This window comes from Hordeum vulgare, chromosome 2H (genome assembly GCF_904849725.1).
Source record: "Hordeum vulgare subsp. vulgare chromosome 2H, MorexV3_pseudomolecules_assembly, whole genome shotgun sequence".
NCBI lineage: Eukaryota > Viridiplantae > Streptophyta > Magnoliopsida > Poales > Poaceae > Hordeum > Hordeum vulgare.
Window position 1 is genome coordinate 423,283,967 of NC_058519.1, and position 12,906 is coordinate 423,296,872.

The window sequence follows — 12,906 nt, forward strand, 5'->3', positions numbered from 1 at the left end:
CATTCAGAAGCTTACCGGGTGCTTGGCAGCATTAAGCAGGTTCATATCTCGACTCAGAGAAAAAGCTCTACACCTATACCGACTCATGAAAAAGTCGGACACCTTCGAGTGGACTCCCAAAGCAGAATTTGCGTTCGTCGAGTTAAAAACACTGCTATCTGCCCACCCGCTTCTTGCTGCTCCATACAGCAAAGAGCAACTCCTCTTCTACACCGCGGCTACAAATCATGTTGTTAGCACAGTACTGACAGTTGAGCGAGAGGAGGAAGGCAAAGCTTACAAGGTTCAACGCCCATTATATTATGTTTCTGAAGTACCGGCCCCTTCCAAGCAGAGATATCCCCATTACCAGAAGCTTCTCCATGGGATTTACATGTCAGCAAAGAAGGTGGCTCACTATTTTCAAGATCACTCGGTATCTGTCGTCAGCGATGCCCCATTGTCGAGTGGAAAAATGGGCTATGGAGTTGTTGTACTGTGACATTAAGTTCGAAGCCAGGAAAGCCATCAAGTCTCAAGCTCTCGCAGATTTCATGGCCGAGTGGTTAGAATAACAGCAACCAATTCCGATTCACTCCGCACACTGGACCATGTTGTTCGACGGCTCCAAGTCGCTGAATGGTTCAGGTGCTCGCGTAGTCCTCATATCCCCGAAAGGTGACAAGCCTAGCTATGTACTCCAGATTCATTTTGATTCTTCCAACAACGAGGCAGAGTACGAAGCTCTCCTCTACGGGTTGTGTATGGCCTTCTCACTCGACGTCCGACGCTTGATGGTATACAATGACATGGATCTGGTGGTCAATCAGGTGATGAAAGAATGGGATGTGAGGAACCCCTCTATGACAGGGTATTGCAACATAGTGAGGAAGTTGGAGAAGAAGTTTGAAGGCTTGTAACTCCATCACGTACCCCAATTGAAAAACCAAGCTGCTGACGAATTGGCCAAGAACGGATCCACTCAGAAACCTGTACCAAGTGATGTCTGTTTGGAACACCTGCACACCCCTTAGGTGCTGGAAGACCCTTTCACTGAAGAGCCCCCGCAACCTGCAAGTACTTCAAATCCGACTGAAGTTGATGTCCCAACAGTCATCGATATGATCATGGAGATTCCGGTAGTCACGCCCGAGTGGACAATGCCGTACATCGCATACATCTTGAGGCGAGAGTTACCGGAGGACGAAGACGAAGCCCGGCAGATTTTTCGCAGATTGAAGGCCTTTACGGTGATGGGTGACCAGCTCTACAGAGAGAGCGTAACTGGCGTAGCTCAAGGATGTATCTCCCCTGAGGAGGGCCGACTGATTCTGGAGGAGATCCACTCGGGAACCTGTGGTCACCATGCGTCCTCTCGGGCCATCGTTGCCAAGGCATACCGAGCAGGATTCTTGTGGCCACGAGCGAATAAAATGGCTAAGGAGTTTGTTGATCGCTGTGAAGTCTGCCAATACTACTCCAACCAATCACACAAGCCTGTGTCTGCTCTGAAGACAATTCCTCTCATCTGGCCATTCGCTGTCTGGGGCCGGGACATGGTCGGACCTTTCCGAATGGGGCAGAGTGGATACACTCATTTGCTCATTGCAGTCGACAAGTTCACCAAATGGATAGAGGCTAAGCCAATCAAGAAGCTATATGCTCTCAGTGCAATCAAGTTCATGCAAGAAATTACCTTCAGGTATGGAGTCCCGCACAGCATCATCACAGACAATGGGTCAAACTTCGACTTGATGAATTCAGGAGTTTCTGCTCTAACCAAGGAACCCGAGTGGATTACGCTTCTATTTCCCACCCCAAACCAACGGCCAAGATGAACGAGCGAATGGACTTATCCTTCAAGGACTAAAACCTCGTCTCATGCGAGAAATTGGATTCGCTACGGGCGCTTGGGTGACTGAATTGCCCTCCGTACTCTGGGCCTGAGACCAACCCCGAATAGGTCGACTGTATGAACTCCGTTCTTCCTCGTGTATGGAGCTGAAGCCGTTCTTCCGGGTGATCTACTTCATAATTCTCCCCAAGTGGAGCTCTTCTCTGAAGCTGAAGCTGAGCAACCCAGACAAGACGGAGTCGACCTCTTGGAGGAGGAGTGCGAGATGGCGTTCATTCGGTCGACGATTTACCAGCTAGACCTACGGCGATTCCACTCAAGACATGTCAGGAGCCGGGCGTTCCACGAAGGCGATCTGGTACTCCGAGTGCATTAACAATGGCCGCACAAGCTAGCTCCCTCATGGGAAGGACCCTTCCTCGTCTCCTAGGTAATGAACAATGGATCTTACCGACTCTACAGTCTCAGGAAAAGGATCGAGGAGCCATGCGTGTGGAACAGAGATTTACTTAAACGCTTTTACGCTTGATATACAATCAATTCAATGTATCGGACAACGTTCTCTAGAGAAATATATTTTTCAGAGTTATGATTTCTGCAATGTACTTGTTGACTCCGATCTAAAAATCTTCTCCGAGTGAAAATCAATCCTCTCACTCGGGGGCTCAGCTGCTAACCCGCTTAGCCTAAGTACTAACCTACTCCGAGTGAAGAGCTACCCTCTCACTCGGGGGCTTAGCTGCGAATCAGTTTCGCCTAAGTACTAACCTACTCCAAGTGAAGAGCTACCCTCTCACTCGGGGGTATAGCTATGAATCAGTTTTGCCTAAGTACTAACCTACTCCGAGTGAAGAGCTACCCTCTCACTCAGGGGCTTAGCCGCGAATCAGTTTCACCTAAGTGAAAAAACTTCTCCGAGTGAAGAGCAATCCTCACACTCGGGGGCTTAGCTGCTAACGCGCTTAGCCTAAGTACTAACCTACTCCGAGTGAAGAGCTACCATCTCACTCGGCGGCTTAGCTGTGAATCAGTTTTGCCTAAGTGAAAAAACCTCTCCGAGTGAAGAGCAATCCTCACACTCGGGGGCTTAGCTGCGAATCAGTTTTGCCTAAGTACTAACCTACTCCGAGTGAAGAGCTACCCTCTGACTCGGGGGCTTAGCTGCGAATCAGTTTCGCCTAAGTACTAACCTACTCCGAGTGAAGAGCTACCCTCTCACTCGGGGGCTTTGCCGCGAATCAGTTTCGCCTAAGTGAAAAAACTTCTCCGAGTGAAAAGCAATCCTCACACTCGGGGGCTTAGCTGCTAACCCGCTTAGCCTAAGTACTAACCTACTCTAAGTGAAGAGCTACCCTCTCACTCGGGGGATTAGCTGCGAATCAGTTTTGCCTAAGTGAAAAAACTTCTCCGAGTGAATAGCAATCCTCACACTCGGGGGCTTAGCTGCTAACCCTCTTAGCCTAAGTATTAACCTACTTCGAGTGACGAGCTACCCTCCCACTCGAGGCTTAGCTGCAACCAGTTTCGCGTAAGTGAAAAAGCTTTTCCGAGTGAAGAACAATCCTCTCACTCCGAGACTTCGCAGCGAATCGACATGCACCTAAGTTCACCACAGCCCAACTACGAACCAGATTTCGCCTAGTTAACCCCAGCCCAACTGTGAATCAGACTTTGCTTAGGTGGGGGAATTTGCGTAGGCCAAGGGCATTCCAAAAAAAATCAAATCCAGTGAAAAAGGATAAACTTAAAGGTACTCAGTGGAGATCAAGATTATCTGTGCACATCAAAGGTACTTTGGTTCAGCACCCGAACGAAGTTTAAGTGTTTACAAAATCACTCGGCATACTGAGGCTAATCAAAGTTCATTGGGACGATCAATGTCTTTCTCACGGCTCACCTGGACTAGCCGGCTCAACGAAAGTATCAAGGTCGATGCCGTCGGCGATGCGGGTTGCAGTGTCGATGAATGTTTCCATGAAGTCTTCAAAGCGAAGCTTCTTCGTGTTCGCAACCTGCAGCATCTTCAACTTCTCCTCCCGAGCCTCCTTGCAGTGGACCCTGACAAGTGACAAGGCCACATTAGCTCCGCAAGAGCAGCCGACTTCTTCCATGCTTGCACTCGCTAAGGGATCCGCTCCAAACGGGCCATCATCACCTCCAGATCAGTCTGGAGGTCATCTTCAAGCCAGAGCTCCTTGTCGATTTTGCCACAACAGTCCTCAGTCGGATGATGTAGTGATGCATCTTCACGAGGCGGGAGTTCACATGGAACATGTTCAGATTCGGACCGTCTCTAGCAGGCGGGCCATCCGAATCGCTGCTTATCCATTTGCGAGAAGATGCGAGATACGTGGGAGAGATGGAGTGATACGTCTCCAACATCAATAGCAAACTATTGTTTTGAATCTAACGGATCTGAACATTCATGTCACATAAGAGGAGTTACAAAGGACATCTATGTTAGGTAGCATGAAACCATAAAAAATTCATTCTTTATCACTTCCCAACTCGAGGACGAGCATGAGTTAAGCTTGGGGATGCTTGATACGTCTCTAACGTATCTATAATTTTTGATGGTTCCATGCTATTATCTTGTCAACTTTGGATGTTTTATATGCATGAATATGCTATTTTATATCTTTTTTGGGACTAACCTATTAACTCAGTACCAAGTGCCAGTTTCTGTTTTTTTCGTGTTTTTGGTCCATTTTCAGACGGAGTCCAAATGGAATGAAACTTTACGATGATTTTTTTGGACCAAAAGAGACCCCCGAGGCTTTGGAAGAAGGCCAGAAGAGCCACGAGCGAGTCACAAGCCCTGACACCGCCACCAACCCCCTAGGTGGCGCAAAGAAGTCTTGTGACCTCCTCGTGGGCCCAACCGACGTAATTCCACCGCCATAAAGTCCTATAAATTCAGAAAACCCAGAAAGAAATCTAGATCGGGAGTTCCGCCACCGCAAGCCTTTGTAGCCACCAAAAACCAATCTGGAGCCCGTTCTGGCACCCTGCCGGAGGGGGAATCCATCTCCGGTGGCCATCTTTATCATCCCGGCGATCTCCATGACGAGGAGGGAGTAGTTCTCCCTCGGGGCTGAGGGTATGTACCAGTAGCTATGTGTTTGTTCTCTCTCTCTCTCTCTCTCTCGTGTTCTTGAGATGTCTTGATCTCGATGTACCATGGGCTTTGCTACTATAGTTGGATCTTATGATGTTCTTCCCCCTCTCCCTCTTGTAGTGAATTGAGTTTTCCCTTTGGAGTTATCTTATCGGATTGAGTCTTTGAGAACACTTGATGTATGTCTTGCACGTGTCTATCTGCTGTGATCAACTTGCGGGTTTGTGACAATTGGGAACCTATGCATATGGGTTGGCACACATGGATTCATGTGAGTAGTTGATGTATGTTTTGGTGATCAACTTGCGGGTTCGTTTCATTGGGAACCTATGCACAGGGGTTGGCACACGTTTTGACTCTCTGGTAGAAACTTTGGGGCACTCTTTGAAGTTCTATGTGTTGGTTGAATAGATGATTCTGAGATTTTGTGATGCATATCGTATAATCATACCCACGGATACTTGAGGTGACAATGGAGTATCTAGGTGACATTAGGGTCTTGGTTGATATGTATTTTAAGGTGTTATTCTAGTACGAACTCTATGATGGATCGAACGGAAAGAATAGCTTCGTGTTATTTTACTACGGACTCTTGAATAGATCGATCAGAAAGAATAACTTTGTGGTGGTTTCGTACCCGACAATAATCTCTTCGTTTGTTCTCCGATATTAGTGACTTTGGAATGACTCTTTGTTGCTTGTTGAGGGCTAGTTATATGATCCAATTATGTTATCATTGTTGAGAGAACTTCACTAGTGAAAGTATGAACCGTAGGCCTTGTTTCCACGCATTGCAATACCATTCGTGCTCACTTTTGTTACTTGTTACCTTGCTGTTTTTGTAATTTCAGATTACAAAAACCTTTATCTACCATCCTTATTGCACTTGTATCACCATCTCTTCGCCGAACTTGTGCACCTATACAACTTACCATTGTATTAGGTGTGTTGGGGACACACGAGACTCTTTGTTATTTGGTTGCAGGGTTGCTTGAGAGAGACCATCTTCATCCTACGCCTCCCGCGGATTGATAAACCTTAGGTCACCCACTTGAGGGAAAATTGTTACTGTCCTACAACCCTCTACACTTGGAGGCCCAACAACATCTACGTGGAGAAGGTTGCGTAGTAGACATCAAGGTCTTTTCTAGCGCCGTTGCCGAGGAGGTTAGCGCTTGAAGGTATATCTTTAGATCTTGCAATCGAATCTTTTTGTTTCTTGTTCTTTTGCTAGAAAACTACAAAGAAAAATGGAATTGAGGATGCCTCATATGCTCCATCTTTTCAATGTCTTTCGTCGCGTTTGCGATACGGAGGCGCCACCACATCATTTTCTTCATCTGGAGGACAGACCTGGAGTCCGTTTTGGGCTCCGAAGAGGGGAAATCGTCCCCATCGTCATCATCCACCTTCTGCCCTCTCCAATTCCATGAAGCTCTTCATCATTCATGAGTAATCTATTCGTAGGCTCGCTAGGCGGTGATGAGTAGGATGAGATCTATCATGCAATCGAGTTAGTTTTGACGGGGATTGATCCCTAGTATCCACTATGTTCTGAGATTGATGTTGCTACTACTTTTCCATGCTTAATGCTTGTCACTAGGGCCCGAGTGCCATGCTTTCAGATCTGAAATTATTATGTTGTCACCAATATATGTGTGTTTTAGATCCGATCTTGCAAGTTGTAGTTACCTACTATGTGTTATGACCAAGCAACCCCAGAGTGACAATAACCGGAACCACTCCCGGTGATGACCATAGTTTGAGGAGTTCATGTGTTCACCTAGTGCTAATGCGTTGTTCCGGTTCTTTATTAAAAGGAGAACCTTAATATCCTGTAGTATCCTTTTGGACCCCGCTGCCACGCGAGGGATGGACAATAGATGTCATGCAAGTTCTTTTCCCTAAGCACGTATGACTACACACGGAATGGATGCCTACATCACATTGACGAACGGGAGCTAGCCACATATCTTTCGTGTTATAACTGTTGCATGATGAATATCATCCAAACGAATCACCGACCCATTGCCTACGAGTTTGTCCCACTGCTGCTGTTACTTGTTTTGCTCTGCTTCTGTTACTTGTTTTGCTCTGCTGCTACCTGCTACAATACTCGTTCGTTCGGTGTTGACGAGAAAAGACTATTTCCGTCAACGGGCAACTTCTGGCGCCATTGATACAACAATTAGGAATAGTCTGCCATCAACAGATCGTTTCTGGCACCGTTGGTATCATCCTACTTTGCTGCTGATACTTTGCTTGCAGTACTAATCTTTCAGGTGTGGTTGAATCTGACACATTCAGCTGCTAATACTCGAGAGTATCCTCTCACCTCCTGCCTGGCGAATCAACAAATTTGGGTCGAATACTCTACCTCGAAAACTGCCGCGAACCCACGCGCTGGTGGGCCATTGCAAGACAATTGCTAATTGTTGAGCAACTGGGAGCAGTTCTGGCTCTGTTGTCGTGAAGGCATCAAGTCAGGGACTCGTCAACAACATTCTTCTAGTGTTGTTGCCGGGGACTGCCGTTAGCAGCATTTTTCTGGCGCCGTTGCCGGGGAGTATTGCTATATTCTCTGAGTCACTTGGGATTTATATCTGCTGATCACTATGAAGAATCTAAAGGATAAAAAAAACAAAGTCTTTCCCTCAACCATGAGGGGAGGTAAGGAACTTCCATCTAGCTCTGCACTTGATTCACCTTAAGTTATTAGTAAGTTTGCGACATCACCTCCTGCTAGAAATCTTGATATGTCGCCTGTGCTCGATGATGCTTATGATGCTACTATGCTTGATGCTACTATGCCTGATACTGCTAGAGATGCTATGCCTGATACTGCTAGAGATGCTATGGCTGATACTGCTAGAGATGCTATACCTGATATTGCTTTGCCTGATGATGCTAGAGATGCTATTTTGCCTGATGATGCTATGCCTGATACTGCTAGAGATGCTATGCCTGATACTGCTAGAGATGCTATGGCTGATACTGCTTTGCCTGATGATGCTAGAGATGCTATTTTGCCTGATGATGCTATGCTTGATACTGCTAGAGATACTACTTTGCCTGATGTGCCACTAGGGGTATTCCTTGATTCTCATATTGCTAGAGTTACTGCCAATGCTCGTGATGCTTCTGAAACTGCCGATACTATTGAGATAGACCATGCTTTTGCTCCTCCTAGATCTAGCTCTCCTCAATATGAATTGCCTGACATACCTGAGGGCTACGTTATGGAGGGAGAGATAGCTGAGGATTTTCTTGTGTGTAAGGATGCCTATGACGCTGAGAAATTACTTCTCAAGTGGAAGGAAAAATCTCTGAAAGCTAGGATGAAATACGACCTGAAGTTTGCCACTTCACCTATCTTTATCACCGATAAGGATTATGAATTCTCTGTAGACCCTGAGATAATCTCTCTAGTCGAATCTGATCCTTTCCACGGTTATGAGTCTGAGACGGTCATAGCCCATATTACCAAACTACACGATATTGCCACCCTTTTCACTAGTGACGAGATGATCCGCCACTACTATATCCTTAAGCTGTTTCCTTTCTCTCTAAAGGATGACGCTAAAGCCTGGTTCACTTCTCTTGCTCCTCTATGTGTGAGTAGTCCCCAAGATTTGGTCTATTACTTCTGTGAGATATATTTCCCTGCCCATAAGAAGCAAGCTGCCTTGCAGGAAATATACAACTTTGCTCAACTCAAAGAAGAGAGTCTCCCACAAGCTTGGGGGAGGCTCGTCCAGCTACAGAATGCTTTGCCTGATCACCCTCTAAGAAGAACGAGATACTTGATATCTTCTATAACGGACTTATCGATGCTTCTAGAGACCACCTAGATAGTTGTGCCGGTTGTGTTTTTAGGGAACGAACTGTAGAACACCCCGGGGAAGGCCAATGTTATGGCCGATGCACTAAGTCGTAAATCTTATTGTAACAATTTGATGCTACAACAAGGTCAACCACTTCTCCATGAGGACTTTCGGAAGTTGAATCTTCATATTGTTCCTCAAGGATTCCTTTCTACCCTGGTGGCGAAGCCTACTCTTAAGGATCAAATTATAGCTGGCCAAAAGCGTGACAAGGGTATATCACGGATCAAGGAGAATATTTTTAGCGGAAACGCTAAAGAATTTTCCATGAATGATCAAGGTGTGGTGTTCTTCCAGAATCGTTTAGTGGTTCCTAAGAACCCACATCTAAGGCAGTTAATCCTTAAGGAGGCTCATGATTCCCCTCTCACCATTCATCCCGGTAGTACTAAGATGTATCAGGACCTACGCCAGAGGTTCTGGTGGACTAGGATGAAGAGAGAAATTGCTGAGTTCGTTGCTAACTGCGACGTTTGTCGCCGAGTTAAGGTAGAACATCAAAGACCTGCTGGCACCCTTCAACCTTTAGCTATTCCTGAATGGAAATGGGATAAAGTTAACATGGATTTCATTACCGGATTTCCCAAGACCAAGAAAGGAAATAATGCTATCTTTGTGGTCATTGACCGTCTTTCCAAAGTGGCTCATTTTCTTCCTGTTCGTGAGAGTATAACAGCTAGCCAGCTAGCAGAGTTATATATCTCTCGAATAGCGTCTCTTCATGGTGTTCCCCTGGAAATTAACTCGGACCGTGGAAGTATCTTTACTTCTCACTTCTGGGAAAGTTTTCAGAATGCCATGGGGACTCACTTATCTTTTAGCACTGCTTTCCATCCCCAATCAAGTGGTCAAGTAGAAAGAGTGAATCAAATTCTAGAAGATATGCTCCGAGCTTGTGTTATTTCGTTCGGTATGAATTGGGAGAAGTGTCTTCCATTCGCCGAATTCGCTTATAACAACAGTTATCAATCAAGCTTGGGCAAAGCCCCTTTTGAAGTTCTCTATGGACGAAGATGTCGAACCCCTCTTAATTGGTCAGAAACCGGAGAGAGGCAACTCTTTGGCCCGGACATGATCCAGGATGCAGAAGAGCAGGTTCGCATTATTCGTGAAAAGTTGAAAACAGCCCAGTCTCGTCAAAAGAGCCAATATGATCGTCATCATAAGGCTGTGACCTTTGAAGTTGACGAGAAGGCTTACCTTCGGGTTACACCTTTGAAGGGTACCCATCGTTTCGGTATCAAGGGCAAGTTGGCTCCTCGTTACATTGGACCTTTTCGCATTCTTGCCAAACGAGGAGAAGTTGCCTACTAGTTGGAACTTCCTCCGCATCTTTCCAAGGTTCATGATGTTTTCCACGTCTCGCAACTCAGGCGTTGCTTTTCGGATCCTATCCGTGAAGTGGACCACGAAACGCTTGATCTACAAGATAACCTTTCTTACCGAGAATACCCCGTGCGTATTCTTGATCAAGCTGAGCGTACCACTCGACGTCGAAACATCAAGTTTCTTAAAGTTCAGTGGTCAAATCATTCTGAAAAGGAGGCAACTTGGGAAAGAGAGGATCGTCTCCGACTCGAATATCCTGTGTTATTCCCGACGACTTCTAAATCTCGGGACGAGATTCTTTTGAGTGGGGGTGAGTTGTCACATCCCTAACCCTTAAGCAAGATAGCATTGTGCTCATGTCTTCTTTGCATTTGCATCTAAGAAGTTTCAACAAAAACAACAAAGTGGCAAAGGAAAATCTCAAAACCCAAGCCACCATTTCCATTAAAGGAAATTTCAACTAGTTCAAAATCAATGAACCCAAAATGACCTCAAGAAATGTTCAAACTTTCTGATAAATCATGAAAGTAAATGAGCATTGGAGAAAACTATTTTCTTGACACTTTAAGCATTTTTAAATAAATGCAAAAGCCACTAGTTTCAAATTTAAAATTTGAAATCAGAAACTATAATTTTCCAAAAATGTTGAAAGTCTTGAAAATGAGTGGGGATATTATAACAAATATTTCAGGAGGTCTAAAATAGTTTTTACTTTTTGTTTTGGAGCTGAAATAATTAGCAAAGCAATAAATAGCAAAACAGAAAAACAAAAACAGAGAAAATGGGAAAAAACTTACCTGTCGCCTCAGCCTGGCCCGGCCCATCTCCCCGCTCGTCCCCTCCCTCGCGCCAGTAGGCAGCAGGAGGTGGCCGCCGCCCCCTCCGACGCGGCCACGCACCTGCGTGCCTGCCTGGCCGCCGGTTCGCGCTGGCGACGACGGGGATAAGCTCCCCAGAGCTTCCCCTATCCATTCCCCGCCTCGGTTCTTCCCCTCCTCCCGGATCCCCTCCTTCTGTCTGCTGCCGCCATTAGAGCCGAGCTCGAGCTTGAGCTGCCTGTGCCCCTGGCCATAGGATCCCCTCCCAGAGCACGCCATTAGCTCCGCCTCGTCGCCCTGGTCGTCTCTGCAGAAGCCGAAGCCTCCTCGAGCCCTGCAACGCCCGCAACGCCGTGGTCTTCCTCCTCCGGCCGCCGGACCTCTCCCGTCGATTCGTCGCCCCCAGGCCTTCCCCGAGCCGTCTGAACTCTGCTCTGAACTCCCTGTGAGCATGCGGTCATTTCCCCTAAGTTTTCCCCGTTGATCCCCTCCTCTAGCCCTAGCTTCACCGGAGCTCGACGAGGACCGCCGCTGCCGCTCGTCGCCGGTATCGCTCCGATGTCCAGCTCGTTCTTCCGAGGGCACCAACACCTCCAGGACGACGCGTAGATGCCGTAGCAGCTAAGAACCGAGCGTAGATCCCTCTGATTCAAAGACCCCGATGACGCCCGAGCCTTGGCCGCCGCCAAGCTCGTCGCCGGCGTCATCTCCGGCCAGATCAGCCCCGGCTAGGCGCAGAAATGAAGCTGCGGGACACGTGCCGTTCCTCCGGTGCTCTTCGCGTAGCATTTGGCCCCCTGTGCGCCGTTTCCGAGCCCCTCCGCCGTGCAGGTGGTCGCTGGAGGCTCCCCGCCGGCGAGGACGACCTCGCCGCCGGTGGAGGTCGACGTGGCAAGCTAACACAGCCAATTAGTGACTTAATCACTCGCTGACAAGTGGGCCCAAGGCCAAGTCAAACCTCAGTTAGGGCTGGTCAGCGCGGGATTAGTCCCAGAGAGGCTGACCAGTGGGGCCCCCCCGTCAGGTTTTGACCTGAACAGGTCGGCTGACCTGCTGACATTAATAAATGGAATTTCCAGTATAAAACTAATTCAGGAAATTGCTAAAAATTGCAAAAATAATAGAAATTAATCTGTAACTCCAATGAAAATAAATTATATATGAAAAAGTATCAGAAAAATTCAAGGATTCTGATTATGCTATTTTCAACTATGTTTGAAAAAGTTACAGGACCCTAATTTGTGAAATAAGGAATAATTCAATTCTTTTAATCACTTTATAAATGGAATTTGCAAAAATATCCAAATTTCATTATAAATGCAATGATCACACACTGCCCTAGATATAATCAGTACAATAACATGACATTTCATGCCTGTTAACATTAGGTTGATCTGAGCATCAGGGCGAATCAATTAAACCGGTATCCGAGAATACCCGTTTGAATTGCTATTCGAATGTGATTCAAATCAACTCTAAACCTAAAACATCTTGAATATAATAACTTATCACTTTGCATTCTCATGCCATGCTCATGCATCATTTTGATTGCATATGATTGTTATTGAATGTTGCCATTCATTTCGGTAGGCTCCGCACCCCTGGATTCCACCGAATATCCGTCTGACGGATATCGTTCCTCCTCTGAGCAACAAGGCAAGCAACCCTTTTGATCATCCCGATAACTCCTATGTTCTTGCTCCTGCACCTATTTATTGCATTAGAATCAAATGCTTCAACTGCTTTTGCCATGATAGTTGGACCCACTTCCTTTGCATGACTTATCCTTGTCACAGTAAATAGCCGAACCTTGCAACCTAGCATACCTGGTAGTTGCTTGAGCTATGATGTGCCTTATCCTGCTATGCATGCTATGCTTAGAGTTGTGTATGGTCTGTCATCTGGGAGATGAACAAAAATGTG